At 42.7% G+C, this 17,608-nt stretch overlaps 1 protein-coding gene across 3 annotated transcripts in view; it reads right to left on the bottom strand.

Moving 5' to 3' along the window:
• LOC139367232 (cadherin-18-like) overlaps window positions 1-17,608 on the bottom strand; it is a 390,933-nt gene that overhangs the window by 220,694 nt on the left and 152,631 nt on the right. The window contains exon 1 of one of the 3 annotated variants that reach the window (XM_071105456.1): window positions 4,686-4,786. The exons of the other annotated variants lie outside the window; for them this stretch is intronic. The gene's annotated coding sequence lies outside the window, so the exon portion shown is untranslated. Of the gene's footprint in view, window positions 1-4,685; window positions 4,787-17,608 lie in introns of those variants that run through there. 3 annotated transcript variants of the gene reach the window in all.

The raw sequence follows: 17,608 nt of genomic DNA, 5'->3' as shown, positions 1-17,608 counted from the left end.
CATCAAAAGTAAACTATTTAATTGGATTGCTTTTCTGATTTCCGTGACAAGGTTGTCTGCTGCTAGGCTATGATAAACTTGTCTAGCGTTGGCTGTAAAGCATATTTTGAAAATCTGAGATGACAGGGAGATTAACAAAAGGCTAAACTGTGTTCCAATATATTTCACTTGTGATTTTCATGAATAGGAAGATTTTCTAGGAAGATTTATGCTAATTAGTGTCAGATGATGACAACGGTCCCGTTCACGGGATGGAGTGTCACTACAGGTTAAAGTTAGTGAGGGAGATAAGTGTTTCCAATTTCAGAGATTTTTGTAGTTCGTTCCAGTCATTGGCAGCAGAGAACTGGAAGGAGAGGCGGCCAAAGGAAGAATTGGTTTTGGGGGTGACCAGAGAGATATACCTGCTGGAGCGCGTGCTACAGGTGGGTGCTGCTATGGTGACCAGCGAGCTGAGATAAGGGGGGACTTTACCTAGCAGGGTCTTGAGGATGACCTGGAGCCAGTGAGTTTGGCAACAAGTATGAAGCGAGGGCCAGCCAACGAGAGCGTACAGGTTGCAGTGATGCGTACTATATGGGGCTTAGGTGACAAAACGGATGGCACTGTGATAGACTGCATCCAATTTATTGAGAAGGGTATTGGAGGCTATTTTGTAAATGACATCGCCAAAGTCGAGGATCGGTAGGATGGTCAGTTTTACGATGGTATGTTTTGCAGCATGAGTGAAGGATGCTTTGATGCGAAATAGGAAGCCAATTCTAGAATTAACTTTGGATTGGAGATGTTTGATGTGAGTCTGGAAGGAGAGTTTACAGTCTAACCAGACACCTAGGTATTTGTAGTTGTCCACATATTCTAAGTCAGAACCGTCAGGAGAAGTGATGCTGGACGGGCAGGCAGGTGCAGGCAGCTATCGGTTGAAGAGCATGCATTTAGTTTTACTTGTATTTAAGAGCAGTTGGAGGCCACGGAAGGAGAGTTGTATGGCATTGAAGCTCGTCTGTAGGGTTGTTAACACAGTGTCCAAAGAAGGGCCAAGTATACAGAATGGTGTCGTCTGCGTAGAGGTGGATCAGAGACTCACCAGCAGCAAGAGCGACATCATTGATGTATACAGAGAAGAGAGTCGGCCCAAGAATTGAACCCTGTGGCACCCCCATAGAGAGAGGCCCAGACAACAGGCCCTCCGATTTGACACACTGAATTCTATCAGAGAAGTGGTTGGTGACCCAGGCGAGGCAATAATTTGAGAAACCAAGGCTATCGAGTCTGCCGATGAGGATGTGGTGATTGACAGAGTCAAAAGCCTTGGCAGGTCAATGAATACGGCTGCACAGTATTGTTTCTTATCGATGGCGTTTAAGATATTGTTTAGGACCTAGAGCGTGGCTGAGGTGCACCCATGACCTGCTCTGAAACCAGTTTGCATAGCGAAGAATGTGCGGTGGGTTTCGAAATGGTCGGTAATCTGTTTGTTGACTTGGCTTTCGAAGACCTCGCTTGTAGGATAGATGTAGGTCTGTAGTAGTTTGGGTCAAGAGTGTCCCCCCCTTTGAAGAGGGGGATGACCGCAGCTGCTTTCCAATCTTTGGGAATCTCAGACGACACGAAAGAGTGGTTGAACAGGCTAGTACTAGGGGTTGCAACAATTTTGGCAGATCATTTTAGAAAGAAAGGGTCCAGATTGTCTAGCCCGACTGATTTGTAGGGTCCAGATTTTGCAGCTCTTTCAGAACATCAGCTGACTGGATTTGGGAGAAGGAGAAATGGGGAAGGGTTGGGCGAGTTGCTGTGGGGGGTGTAGTGCTGTTGACCGGGGTAGGGGTAGCCAGGTGGAAAGCATGGCCAGCTGAAGAAAAATGCTTATTGCTATCCATCTTCTTCCCTTCTCGTGTCATCAACCCTTCAAGTGGTCCTTTATTTCTTTCATGTTAAGAATTTCTGGAACTCCCGTAATAACTCCCTTTACCCACTGCCGTTGGGTTTGATCCGATATGCTACTATACACCACACGTTTTCATACCTGCTTGAGTTTGTGAGCCTTCTCACACTGTTTAGCATCAACACACCTCATCCAAGACTTTTAGCAGACACAACCTTTCCTACTTTACTCTTCAAATCACTAGACCAATGCGATCGGACTTATCGCAGTGACTCCACCCTTGTCCTCAAACTTCACCAACACCTTGAACTCCACTTCTATTCACACAACACTGCGACCTAAACCTCTCTCACCACTCCTCTCCTCTGATGAGACCTGCAAAGAACCTTGGTCTTCCTCTTCTTCACATCTACTCGCACTACTCTTACTCCACCTTTTCCCCTCCACCACTACACTCCGTGACATCCTCCTCAACACCTAATCCCCCTACATTTCCATCCATCTCTGCTCCAGTCACAGCCCAGGTTGCCCACGACAAAACTAAAAAAACTTTCCAATCCAAATTGGATGCTTTCACTGCACAAACCACAGGCCTGCAGGCATGACCACTCCCCTCCAAGTTCGAGTCTGGTCAACAACAGCAAGAAACAGTCCAGGACAGAGAATGGATGAATGCAACATCCATGTCTATGTCACTAACAAATATAGTCATGGGTGGTAACTCTAAAATTCACTTGAAAGGCATGGCACTCTGGAGAATATGCAAATAAGGTTATACTCTAAGCAGTCTGTTAATTTAGAACTAGAAAAGTGTGGACCGTATAGACACTGCAACAGTGTTAAATGTAGATTGTGTTTTAGTACTACTGCTAATAATAATCATACAAATAATCAACCATAATAATAATGGATTAGATTTATAAAATGCTTTTTTAACCTAGGTGCTCAAAGCCCTTTACATAGTAAGGGGGGAACTCACGTCATCCGCCACCAAGTGTAGTGCCCACTTGGGTTATGCACGGCAACCATTTGTGCCATTACGTTTCAGGTATGTCTCTAGAGAAAGCAAGCTTGAGCCATTACAAGACTAATGCATACCATTTACAGGGCCCAGTATCTGCTGGTTTTTAATTTTTCTTTTCAAATAAGACCTACTGTAGATAACCAGATGAGGGGAGTTCCTTACTAATCAGTGACTTTAATTCATCAATCAAGTACAAGGGAGGAGCAAAACCCGGCAGGCACTCGGCCCTACGTGGAATGAGTTTGACACGTGCCCTTCATCAATGACCATCATGTTTACACCAAAGTCTGTGCTTCAAACACAGACTTAAACAGAGCCACTGTTCAAGACTGCAGGAAGAGATGGGGATAACTCTGCCATCAAGTCCGACTTTTCATCATTTTCCTTTATTTTCAGAATAAAAGCGTTATATCCCCTTAAACTAGTTTAGAGTGATCATGAGAGGTCATCATGCAATTGTCATTATCCTCTAGGGGTTGTTTCCTGGACACAGACTAAACCTATAGTCCTGCATTAAGAAGAATGCTCAATTGAGATTCTCCATTTAAAGTGTTGTTTAGTAAATGATTAGGCTTAATCTGGGTCTGGGAAACCAGTCCTGGATGTCCAGTTTGCATCACACATTTATTGATAGATTCCTTCAGAATTTTAAGTGATGAAAGCTAGTACAGCATACTCCCAAAGCCATCCTCACGAAACCAACCTCTCACCAGAATTCACGGAAATCGAAAGCAATTGATTGAAAGTCAGCCCAGGTTGTACAATGGAGGGCTGGAACTGTCAGGTCAGAATACAGATAATCAGTTCCTAATGTGGAACTTGGAAATACTCTGACAGAAGCTTTACATAAGCATTATTATGTAGTGCAATGATTTGATACTCAACGGCTGTTGAAAAAAACGACAACAACAGTGCTTCCATAAATTAGCTCACACTCCAATGGAAATATCAAAAACATTTCACTGCCACCCATGCTGCAGTTGAGCACACCTTTCTAGACAGAGATAACAATTACAATATAAACACTGAGCAGAGTCTGACGAGGTAGAATCCGGTTCAGGAACAACTCAACATCCGACAGTTGACTTGTGTTTTTTCATAGCTAGCAACCCATCGTGTTTCATAGCATTTATTTCCATACAACCACGAATATGCTGTAGTTGTTCCTTAACATTTAATAACAGTCAAACATTTCTCCCCATTTCTACGCATTCCAACACAAGAGCCTGTATGCTGTTCTTTTTCAACAACAAAAAATAATAATGATAATTCAGAGAGGGATGAAAATTGATGCGGAGAAAGACCTCTGCTAATAATGGATAAGAAATCAATGAGTTGAGTCTCCTTTTCCTGCAGTGCATTTATATTTGTCTGGAGCTAGCGCTGCCCATGCATCAAATGGATCAGATATCAAAACTCACACTTTCTCACACTCCCTTACATCAGCTGTAGCAGTGGCAGTAGCATGAATCTTTAACTCCAGTGAGGGATAGAGAAGAAGGCTTTACAACATGCACACCACCGGAGACTGCAAGTGCGGTCATTAGCACCAAAAAATGACTTGCAATAAAAACTCTCGCTCCTTGCTTTCTTTATCACTCACTCTCTCTAACACACACACATCCACACACTCACTCACACACACACTCACAAACAAATGACTTGCTATAAACACCCTCTCTCTCTCTCTCTCTCTCTCTCTCTCTCTCTCTCTCTCTCATCCTCTCTCTCATCCACACACACTCACACGCACACACCTTAAAACATTTTACATACCTGGTGGGACTTCTTCTGACAGGTATGACAGCTGTCGGCTTGTGAGGAGGAATGAGCAGGACTTTCTGTGCACTCCTCACCATTTTCTTTCTCTTTTTCTCACTCCCTTTTTCCATCTCTCTACCTCTGTCTGTCTCTCTGGGGCATTGCTTAGTGGCCGGCTAGCGGAGCGCCCTCTGTCTCTCTCTATCGCTGTCTCCCTCACTGTGTGTGTGTGTGTGTGTGTGTGTGTGTGTGTGTGTGTGTGTGTGTGTGTGTGTGTGTGTGTGTGTGTGTGTGTGTGTGTGTGTGTGTGTGTGTGTGAGAGAGAGGTGTATTGAGGGAGTGTATGTGTGTACAGTATGAGCCATCCTCCAATCCTGCCTGACTACGACTGCAGCAGCTCCAGGAGGAAGAGATCTCTGACTGGTAAACTGAGGGCTTAGAACATGTCTGTCAGGCTTGCACCACCCTCTGTCTTTCACATTACCCTCATATCCCTCTCTGTCTCTTGCTATATTTATCTATGCTAACCTCCACATTCATCCACATATCTCTCCTTCTCTCAGTCATATTTGTCTCCCCAAATTCGCTCTCCTTCTAACACACGCAAGAATGCAAACACACACACCCATGCCATCTCTCAGTTACCCCAGGGCTAGCTGTGGAGTCTGCCTCTGAATTCAGCAGTGCTTTCGCTCTCACTGGCTCCAAAGGGAAACTTAATGAATAATGAACAGAGGAGTGAAAGAGAAGGATGGGGGTGGAGGTGGAGGAGATGGGCAGTGGGAGAGAGAACGAGTGAGAAGAGGCCCTTCAGGACCATGGGACATTGGAGAGAGGGCTACTTCGTGGTGTTCACCCACCAATTAGGTAGACAAGAAGAGAGGAATAGAATATAGACGATGTGGCAAAGTGGAGGAGGACAGGGGATGGAGGGATGTGGTGGAGGTCTCTAACTAAAGAGGGTGCTTGATATAGAGACAGATTAGACTCCAGAGACAAGGAGGGAGGCTCGGGCCAAGATGAGAGGCAAGAGGAGAAAACGGATGTTGAAAGACAGAGGGGCTCACAGGAAGACGTCACAGGGACATGCTCTCCTTTACACAGTGCTGCTCCTTCATCTATCATCTAGACCCAGTTCTCTCAGACTAGACCAGACAAGAGTTTCTCATTTATCAAATGTACTAAAGAGTTTATCTGCATACTACTACCTACACCTTTCTGAAAGGTAAGCTATGTGTTTTTAAAAAATTGCACATGTAAGGTATTCAAACTGTTTTTAGATTAACCCCACCTTACAATGTATTTGAAATGGTTTGGTTGCTTTGGGTGAGGATTTAAGCCATTCTCGACCCCAATCCATTTTGTTTCAAATTTTAAGTATCTAGTGACTGGGTTGGTTATAATAGAAACTGAATGAAGGTTATTGGTGGAGTATTGATGGGGGTCAGTAAAGCTGCCTAGTTGCAGTCAAACAGAATTGTTAAGCCCTGGGAAGAGAGCTGTGGTCTTAATGACATGCTCCAGGGGTCTTTGAGGGATACTGGTGTATTGATCTAAGGGTCCTTTCACACCGTGATGTCTTCTTTCACTGACAGCTCTTTAATGATAGCTCTATAAATCATCTCACAGACTGGGCTAATTGTAGGAGAAGACATTACAGATGATAAAAATCTAATTATATAGTGTCATTCCGAAACCGTTGACACTGTAATGAGTAAGGACACCAAGTTAGCATACAGATAGCATTTCCTTACAGACACTGAACTTGGTCCTTTTGTTTCCCGAATACATCAAATTACACACTGTTATTTTGAACTAAGGAATGTAGACATTTTCAAATACATGAAATGTAAAAGTTTTATATCACAAAATAGTTTGTAGAAATTTGTGCGCGTCTGTTTATTGTCTTTTCTTTATGTATGGTTATTGTAAAAAAAATAATAATAATAATACAAACTGTAATATTGTTCAAACTGAGGGTATACGCCTGCTCATTGGGCGTTTAAGACCTGGCTACAGACTTTGAGGCTTGTCCGCCATTTTGTTAACTCAAACAGTGAGTGAGCGAGTGTGTACAAAAATGTATTAATGTGGTATGTGATGGTTGTGTGAGTGGCTGTGGTGGGTCCCTCCATAAATAACACTTCGGTCAATTAATCACAGCTAAGCAGAACAGAGAGATTAAGCAGTCGACTGAATCTCATTTCAAGCTGCTGGTTTGTGGTTTGGGTGGGTGTGTGCGTGGGACATGCTGGGGACACAGACAAATGGCCAACTCACTGGGTTCCAGCTCCAGTGGAGCTATAGGAAGACACATTACCAGGCTGCAATAAAGAATTTGTTTTTCTCCCATAGTTCGTCTAATTTATGTGGTGCTGGACAAATATCAAGGTGGCATGCATTGAAACGTGTATCTTACTCATGGCTTTCTTTTGCAAAATGACCATGAATTAACTGACTTAGTTTCAAATAATTGTCAACATATACTGTAACATCACATTAAGATGTGGGACATTCACTGTATTACAGGGAACAATAGCAGGTCTATTTTTTTTCCAGAAAAATAGGTCATTGTTCCCTGGTTGGGGCAGACACCAGCCTAGCTATCAAGCTAGCCAAGTTTCCTTAGCAGCTTGTAAACAGTCCACAGGCCTTGCGGCTAGGACCACTGACTGTTCCTGGAGTGTGACTGTTTGAATCCTTGCTGTTTGTTGCTGATTCCATCTGCCCTGCAACCTGCCCTGTCTGGAACTGCAAGGAGTAACAGCGTAGCCTACGTTCCTACCATGACAAAGACTGAAGCCGGTGGGAGTACCGTTGAGGACAGCGGTGTCTCTCTATCACAGGTGAAAGATCCTTAAATGAACAATAAGATTTCTACAAGCAGTTGTTACAACAACAAGAAAATAGCTTCAAGTGTCCAAATACTGGTGGAGTAAACTAATAAATAATTAACAATTTTACCTGTGAGGTCCAGGATCTGAAGAACAGTTTGCGTTTGAGTTTAACAGCAGAACAACAAGATGACAGAAATCTGTAAGTCATTAAGAGGACATCAGTTATGCATGTGAATCCATGAAAACAATGACGGAGAAATCTGATTATCTAGAGGAACAATCAAGGCGGCACAACGTTGCGGACAACATTTCTGAATCTCCACATAAGACCTGGGGGGAAAGAATCACTGACAACCTTGAGGGGGAGTGCACGCACAGGACTGGAAAACCCACCACCGGCCCAGGTGACAGGCCCACGATAGTGTTCAAGTTCCTGAGGTTCAAGGACAAGGTAACTGTTCTTGAAAGAGCCAAGACATTGAGAGGAACGTGCATCTTCCTCAACAAGGACTATCCTGAAGATCCAACAGGTCCCGGACGTGCTCAATGGGATTGAGATCTGGGCTCTTCACTGGCCATGGAAGAACACTGACATTCCAGTCTTGCAGGAAATCACGCACAGAACAAGCAGCATGGCTGGTGGCATTGTCATGCTGGAGGGTCATGTCAGGATGTGTAAGCAGGAAGGATACCACAAGGGGGATGTCTTCCCTGTAATGCACAGCATTGAGATTGCCTGCAAAGACCACCACCTCAGTCCGATGATGATGTGACACACTGCCCCAGACCATGACGTACCTTCCAACTCCAAATCGATCCCGCTCCAGAAGACAGGCCTCAGTGTAACGCTCATTCCTTCGACGATAAACGCAAATCCGACCATCACCCCTGGTGAGACAAAACCGCGACTCGTCAGTGAAGAGCACTTTTTGCCTGTCATGTCTGCTCCAGCGACAGTGGGTTTGTGCCCATAGGCGACGTTGTTGCCGGTGATGTCTGGTGAGGACCTGCACTACAACAGGCATACAAGTCCTCAGTCCAGCCTCTCTCAGCCTATTGTGGACAGTCTAAGCACTGATGGAGGGATTGTGCGTTCCTGGTGTAACTCGGGCAGTTGTTGGTGCCATGCTGTACCTGTCCCGCAGGTGTGATGTTCAGATGTACCAAACCTGTGCCGGAGTTGTTACATGTGGTCTGCCACTGTGAGGATGATCAGCTGTCCGTCCTGTCTCCCTGAAGCGCTGTCTTAGGCATCTCACAGTATGGGCATTGCAATTTATTGCCCTTGCCACATCTGCAGTCCTCATGCCTCCTTGCAGCACGCCTAAGGCACATTCACGCAGATGAGCAGAGACCTAGGGCATATTTCTTTTGGTGTTTTTCAGAGTAAGTAGAAAGGCCTTTTCAGTGTCCTAAATGTTCATAACTGTGATCTTAATTTCCTACCGTCTGTAAGCTGTTAAAGACACTAACGACAGTTCCACAGGTGCATGTTCCTTAATTGTGTTCATTGAACAAACATGGGAAACAGTGTTTAAACCCTTTACAATGAAGATCTGTGAAGTTATATGGATTTTTACGAATTATGTAAGACAGGGTCCTGAAAAAGCTTCTTTTTTTTTTTGCTGAGTTTATATGTAGCCTTCGAAATAAGGTTCATGAAATCAATAACATGCTAACATCAGATAAGATTAATATATTTGCCATTTTTGAGACTCACTAAGATAATTCCTTTGATGATACAGCAGTAGCAATACAAGGATATAACATCTACAGAAGAGACTGGAATGCCTATAGGTGTGGTGTTGCTGTATAAATTCAGAGACATAGGCCACCGAGGGCTAACAGTCAGTAGAGGTCTACTTTCTTGGATACCTTAATATTGATTGGTTTTCATCAAGCAGTCTACTCAATTGGTACCGTTTCCGGAGAAAGGAATGCAGCCATTTTATTGTCTCTTAACAAACTCTACTGTTTTGTTTGTTTTTTCGCATTGCTTGTAACTTTTGTACATAATGATGCTGCTACCTTCTCTTATAACCGACAAGAGCTTCTGGACATAAGAACAGCGATTACTCCCCTCGAAATGGTCAAAAAAAAATTATATGAGTCGGACGGGAAGGATATACTCCAAACACCCGAATAGGCCCTCATCCCCGTCATTCGCTGGAGAAAGAAACAGAGATTTCCGTGTGAGGATCAGGCGACAAGTAGCTAATCTGCCTTTGTCATCTGTACCCTAGCTAATGTTCAATTGCTGGAAAATAAATGGCAAGAACTGAAAGCACGTATGTCCTACCAATGGGACAATAAAAACTGCAATATCTTATGTTTCACCAGGTTGTGGCTGAACAAAATTAATAACAAACAGCTGGTGGGTTATTCACTCTATCGGTAGGATAGAACAGCAATCTCTGGTGGGACACGGGGTGGGCGCCTATGTATATTTGTAAACAACAGCTGGTGCACGATATCTAAGGAAGTCTCAAGGTTTTGCTCGCCTGAGTATCTCATGATAAGCTGTAGACCACACTATCTACCTAGAGAGTTTTCATCTGTATTTTTCGTAGGTGTGTATATACTATCACAGACCGATGCTGGCACTAAAATCACATACAATGACCTGTATACCGCCATAAGCAAACAGGAAAAATCTCATCCAGAGGCAGCGCTCCTAGTGGCTGGGGACTTTAATGCAGGGAAACTTAAACCAGTTATACCTCATTTCTATTAGCATGTTAAATGCACATCCAGAGGGAAAATAAAACTCTAGACCACCTTTACTCCACACACAGAGATTCGTACAAAGCTCTCTCTCGTCCTCCATTTGGCCATAATTATATCCTCCTGATTCCTGCTTACAAGCAAAAATTAAAACAGGAAGCACCAGTGACTCGGTCTATAAAAAAAGTGGTCAGATGAAGCAGATGCTAAACTACATGACTTTTTTGCTATCACAGACTGGAATATGTTCCGGGATTTTTCCGATGGTATTGTGAAGTACACCACATCACTCACTGGCTTCATCAACAAATGCATTGATGATGTCGTCCCAACAGTGACTGTACATAAATACCCCAACTCGAAGCCATGGATTACAGGCAACATTCGCAGTGAGGTAAAGAGTAGAGCTGTCGCTTTCAAGGAGCGGGTAGCTTATAAAAAATCTCTCTATGCCCTCCGACTAACTTTCAAACAGGCAAATCATCAATATATCAATAAGATCGAATAGTACAACGATTGTCGGATGTGGCAGGGCTTGTAAACTATTACAGACTATAAAGGGAAGCACAGCCGAGAGCTGCCCAGTGACATGAGCCTACAAGATGAGCTAAATAACTTCTATGCTCGCTTTGAGGAAAGTAACATTGAAACATGCATGACAGCATCAGCTGTTCTGGGCGACTGTGTGATCACGCTCTCTGCAGTCGATGTGAGTAAGACCTTTAAAGAGGTCATCATTCACAAGGCCGCAGGGCCAGAATGATTACCAGGACGTGTACTCAGAGCATGCGCTGACCAACTGGCAAGTGACTTCCCTGGCATTTTCAACCTCTCCCTGACTGATTCTGTAGTACCTACATGTTTCAAGCAGACCACCATAGTCCCTGTGCCCAAGAATACTAAGGTAACCTGCCTAACTGCCTACCGACCCGTAGCACTCAGGTCTACAGCCATGACATGCTTTGAAAGGCTGGTCATGGCTCACATCAATACCATCATCCTCGAAACACTAGACCCACTCCAATTTGCAAACCGCCAACAGATCCACAGATGATGAAATGTCTTTTGCACTCCACACTGCCCTTTCACTCCTGGACAAAAGGAACACCTATGTGAGAATGCTATTCATTGACTACAGCTCAGCATTCAACAACATAGTGCCCTCAAAGCTCATCACTTAGCTAAGGATCCTGGGACTAAACACCTCTCTCTGCAACTGTATCCTGGACTTCCTGACGGGACACCCTCAGGTGTTAAGGGTAGATAACAACACATTCGCCATGCTGATCCTCAAAACAGGGGCCCGTCAGGAGTGCCTAGTTAGTCCCCTCCTATACTCCCTGTTCACTCATGACTGCACGGCCAGGCACGACTCCAACACCATCATCAAGTCTGCCGATGACACAGCAGTGGTAGGCCTGATCACCAACAATGATGAGACAGCCTATAGGGATGAGGTCAGAGACCTGACCGTGTGGTGCATGGACAACAACCTCTCCCTGAACGTGATCAAGACAAAGGAGATGATTGTGGACTACAGGAAAAGGAGGACCGAGCACACACTCATTCTCATCATCGGGGCTGTAGTTGAGCAGGTTGAGAGCTTCAAGTTCCTTGGCGTCCACATCACCAACAAACTAACATGGTTCAATCACACCAAGACAGTCGTGAAGAGGGCACCACAAAACCTATTCCCTCTCAGGAGACTGAAAAGACTTGCCATGGGTCCTCAGATCCTCAAAAGGTTTTACAGCTGCACCATCGAGAGCATCCTGAAGGGTTGCAACACTGCCTGGTATGGCATCTGCTCGGCCTCAGCCCGCAAGGCACTACAGAGGGTAGTGAGTACGGCCCAGTACATCACTGGGGCCAAGCTTCATGCCATCCAGGACCTCTATACCAGGCGATGTCAGAGGAATGCCCTAAAAATAGTCAAAGACTCCAGCCACCCTACTCATTGACTGTTCGTTCTGCTACCCATCGGCAAGCGGTACCGGAGCGCCAAGTCTTGGTCCAAGAGGCTTCTAAACAGCTTCTACCCCAAGCCATAAGACTCCTGAGCATTTAATCAAATGGCTACCCAGACTATTTGCATTGCCCCCCACCTCCCCACCCTTCTACGCTGATGCTACTCTCTGTAATTATCTGTGCATAGTCACTTTAATTACTCTACCTACATCTATATATTACCTTTATAACCTTGACACCGGTGCTTGCGCACATTGACTCTGTACCGGTACCCCTTGTTTATAGGCCCGCTATTGTTAACTACTGCTGCTCTTTAATTATTTGTTATTCTATTTTTTTTGTATTTTCTTAAAACTGCATTGTTGGTTAAGGGGTGGCAGATAGCCTAGTGGTTAGAGCATTGGACTAGTAAGCGGAAGGTTGCCAAATCGAATCCCCGAGATGACAAGGTCAAAATCTGTCATTCTGCCCATGAGCAAGGCAGTTAACCCACTGTTCCTAGGCCGTCATTGAAAATAAGAATGTGTTCTTAACTGATTTGATTGTTAAATAAGGGGGAAAAAATAAAAAGGGCTTGTAACTAAGCATTTCAGGGCTACATCTGTTGTATTTGGCACGTGACAAATCAAATTTGATTTGATTTGAAGAGGAAGCTGCAACCAGTGCCTATAATCTGATTCAGGTTATCAATCAACCTACCAGGGAGTTTACAAACTCTACAGGAACTTTAGAATCCTCATGCATTGATCACATTTTTACTAATACTGTAGAATACAGTTCCATTGGATGCAGTGATCAAAATATAGTGTCTATTTCCAAGAAAGGTAAAAAAAAAAGATGGGCCTAAAATAGTGTATAAGAGATCCCAAATGTTTTGTGCTATGACTTATTTGGAGGATGGGATGTTACATTTTTTTGCTTATTTGATGTGATTATACAGGAGCATCCAGACGCTGCACTTAGTGAATTTATGAAATTGCTTATTCCAATTATTGATAAACATGCAGCAGTTAAGAAACTGACTGTTAGAATTGTCAAGGCTCCATGGATTGATGAGGAATTGAACAACTGTATGGTTGAAATAGATGGGGGAAAAGGAGTGTCTGCACATCTGACTGGCTGGCTTACTACAAATTGAGAAACTGTGTGACTAAACTCAACAAACAGAAGAAGAAACTATATTATGAAGCCAAGATCAATGATATAAAGAATGATGGGAAAAAACGTTGAGTACAACTCCATCTTTCATCAAATCAGATGACTTATTCATCACAAAACCATTTGATGTGGCCAATTATTTCAATTATTTCTTCATTGCCAAAGTGGGCCAATTTTGGCAGGAAATGCCAAGAACAAACAGTGAGCCATTGTACACATGCATAACAAAATAATTAAAGAAAAGCATTGTAAGTTACATTTTTTTGTTAGTGTGGGAGAGGTGTAACAATTGTTGTTATCGATCAATAATGACTTACCTCCTGGCATTAACAAACTTGGATGGAAAGCTACTGAGGATAGTAGCATACTCTATAGCCACTCCTATCTGTCATATCTTTAATCTGACATTAGAGGAAAGTGTTTGTCCTGGAAGTCTGGATGGAAGCCAAAGTCATTTCCCTACCCAAGAAGGTTAAATAAGCCTTTACTGGTTCTAACAGCCAACCTATTAGCTTGCTTCCAGCTCTTAGCTCTGAATCCGCGATATAGAAGTTTTCTATCTATCTAATATAACACATATTGTTTTCTTGAATGAAAGCTTCTCTAATGTCAAACATGTAAAGGGTGGTGTACCACAGGGCAGCTCTCTTCACGCTCTACTCTTTTCTATTTTTTACCATTGACCTGCCACTGGCATTAAACAAAGCCTGAGTTCCCATGTATGCTGATGATTCAGCGCTATTACACGTCAATAACCACAGCTAGTGAAATCACTGTAACCGTAAACAAGGAGTTGCAGTCTGTTTTAGAATGCGTGGTTGGTAATAAATTGGTCCTGAACATCTATAAAACTAAGAGCATTGTATTTGTTAAAAATCAGATCTAGACCTCAACTGAATCTGGTAATGAACGGTGTGGCTGTTGAGCAAGTTGAGGAGACTAAATTACTTGGTGTTAGATTGTAAACTGCCATGGTCAAAATATATTGATTAAATTGTTAATAAAGAGATGCTCTGCTTTTTTGACACCACACTCCACAAAGCAAGTCCTGCAGACTCTAGTTGGATCTTATCTTGATTATTGTGCAGTCATATGGTCAAGTGCTGCAAAGAATGACCTAGTTAAGTTGCAGCTGATAGATGCATACACACCCACACTATATGTTAATGTTTTAAAATGTAAGTAAATTGTAGTCTTTTGTCTGATCCCTCTTCATGATGTCACACTTCCGTGTTGTGGCAACGTCTTAAATCTTTCCTTGCTCAACATTTTTCATTTATCTTTTTTTCCCTGGATACTTTATCTTGACATGGTTCTACAGGAGGTCTACCTGCCGAAAAAGACAAGTAGTAACACTAATGCAATGCCATCAAATTGCAGTCGCTGTACTCATATTATTTAGGAGAACTATTGCCTATTGGTGAGGATAACCTAGTTGTAAGCCCAACTTCAGATGCAATCGTTAGGCAAGGGCAATTTAAGTATAGGAAAGGATGAAACAGCGTCTGTGCAAATTTAACCCAATTTATTTAACACTGTGATTTCATAAATGCACACATTAATTCAGGTTACAGATTCTGTAACTAGGCTTAGGACCCCTAGACAAAGCGAGTGCAACAATATCAGTAGGCTAGTTATGGGTTTCCTCTTATTTATTAATAGAACTAGATTACTCCATCTAAAATGGAACGTGGAATGATTTAACATAGTCCAAAACCCTTAAAAGAAACACTTGCTACTCAAATAATGTAAATAATTATTTAATTAATACATTTGAAAGGCCATTACATTTTTTACGATTGGTTAAATCTTGATATTGATGGCTTATGATTGATTAAGTCTTGATATCCAGTAGCCTTCAATTCACATACAGAGGTTCCATTAAAGTTCTGCATTGACCTTGAATATCTCTAATATGAAATAATCAGTCATGCTCGGATTGTTACACACATTCACATTCTACCTTAAGGCCTTACTAGGGGTCAAGGTTGCCTCAGCAGGACACCATTATTTCCCTTCAAAAATACTTTGCTAATCTTGATCAGAGATACTCTAGCTAATATATTGAGAAATAACAATTATTGCTGATGGCCAGGATGTTTTTCACCCTTTTTGAAATCTAATTTTCTTTTTTTCTTTCCCTTCCAATGGGGATGAAGGTTTTTTTGACTCAGATTTGCTTAATAGCCAAGTGAATGCACTTCTGAACTCATTTTTTGGGGGGACAATGAAGTGAATCTGGATGTAGTTCATAGACAGGTATGAGCCCAACTGAAAACATTAATATTACTTCTGCTCTAAAAAATATAGCTAATAAGCTGTAATCTTAGTTATGGACAGGTTACGAGCAAATCAGAAGTATTAATACACTGAAAGAGTGGGTTGTAGGGATTGGTTTGACAGTATAGTATTAGGATATGGGAGATTTATGGTCATTGGCAGTCATTAGGGAGTTAACGCTAGACTCTTGGAGCCACAGATGTGAGCTGTCTTATGCACAGTGTGTGTGTGTGTGTGTGTGTGTGTGTGTGTGTGTGTGTGTGTGCGTGCGCGTGTTCGTTTGTGTGTGTGCAACTCCACTGGTCCCAATCAACAGTGATGGCTATCACACATGACAGCCAGAGAGTGATGGGTTTCATCTAGATAATTGAGGTAGACAGTGCTTGTGTGCCAAATGACACCCTATTCCCTTTACCTTTGACCAGGGCCATTGATCTCTGATCAAAAGTAGTACACTATATCCTTAATAGGGTGCAATTTGGGATGCATTCAGGGAAAATGGAAAGGGTGAAAAAAGGATCTTACTATCATATTCTTTTCAGCATAGATGAATGATTAAGGGAACGGATGGTGCTGTTTATGTCACTCTGCCGAGTGATACATAAGCAACTCGATTGAACCTCCCAAGGACAGTTGCCATGGATTCTAGCTACTTGAGGAATAGTGCTGTTGGATAACCTTGCAGGATGCAGGAAGCATGTAGGACATACTTTGACTTGTGACATCACGAGAAAGGAATCTTTATGTGGAATCCCACTAAGTTAGTTGCCTCGGTACTGGTCTGTTTAGCAAACATTCCACTCATTGTAGCTGGTGTCCTTGTTGAGCGACTGAAGCCGTGTCTAAACTTGACAGTTCATGTAGTGTTAGTATTCTGTTCCTAAAGTTCTGATCATGGAATTCCGAGCGCATCATGCATCTACACCTATATTTACATGTTACCGTGTCCACAGTGTGTCTGGATTCCCTTTTCCCTGCGCTACATTCAAATACCTTTATGCATTCTACAAATGATGGAATAGGCAAAATAGGATAATAACACAACAACAACTTATGGCAGTAGCTAATTACTAATGAGGTCAGCAAACCATTTATGAGGTCAGCAAACATGTATTTCCTCCAAAAACACACGTATTATGGAGACTTGTGTGCTGATGACGTCATTGTGTGCTGATGACGTCGCCCACTGTATGTCCTTCCGGTAGCCTGATTGTGTCCAGACTGAGCAGAAATCCACACACAATGCATGCCTGAAGTGGTCTGCCAGATCTGAACACAATCAGACCCCAAAGCAACTTCTGTGAGTCTAAACCAGTCTTTTCAATGCGATCTTCGTATTCTGATAGCAGAAGTCGCATGTACTGTAAGTGTGAAGTGTAGACACAACCCGAGTTACATCGTATTCTGATTTCTCAGAATATCTCTTTGACTTCAAAAAAAAGCTGAATAATGATAATGAATCATGGCCAACTGAATATGAATGTTCCATTTCTTCACTATTGACTCATTTAAAATGATCAATTCATAACATTAAATAATGTTTATTGTTATTATGTGATGATGGAATCTCTGCCAGTGACTCACTGTGTCCTTTGAATCTTTCAGGCAATCAATACTGGATCCAAGTGGTTTAACTGCAGATTAAATCTAAATCAGGATTTCGGGATGGGGGGGAGGGGGGGGTGACACACTAACCGCAAGGCCATTAAATCATCCATAATAAAAGCTGTATGCGAGACTAGATGTCTGATGGCGTCTGGAACCTCTGATGGATCCTGTATGGAGAATTTAGGCCATACCTTTTAACATGTAGGTTTCCCATTTGGCGTTTTCTTAAAGCCCCTATAATCCCTATATGTCTAACAAATCTCAGTGTGTGTGTTATTTATTGAATATAACTCCAAAACATATTTTTTATAATTTATTTCCATGAGCTTCCTTGGGTCACTGAAATGTTCAGTCTGACTGTGT

The sequence above is a fragment of the Oncorhynchus clarkii genome, chromosome 15, assembly GCF_045791955.1.
Source record: "Oncorhynchus clarkii lewisi isolate Uvic-CL-2024 chromosome 15, UVic_Ocla_1.0, whole genome shotgun sequence".
Lineage (NCBI taxonomy): Eukaryota > Metazoa > Chordata > Actinopteri > Salmoniformes > Salmonidae > Oncorhynchus > Oncorhynchus clarkii.
The sequence above is the reverse complement of the archived record's forward strand: the minus strand, read 5'-3'. Positions and strand labels throughout refer to the sequence as shown.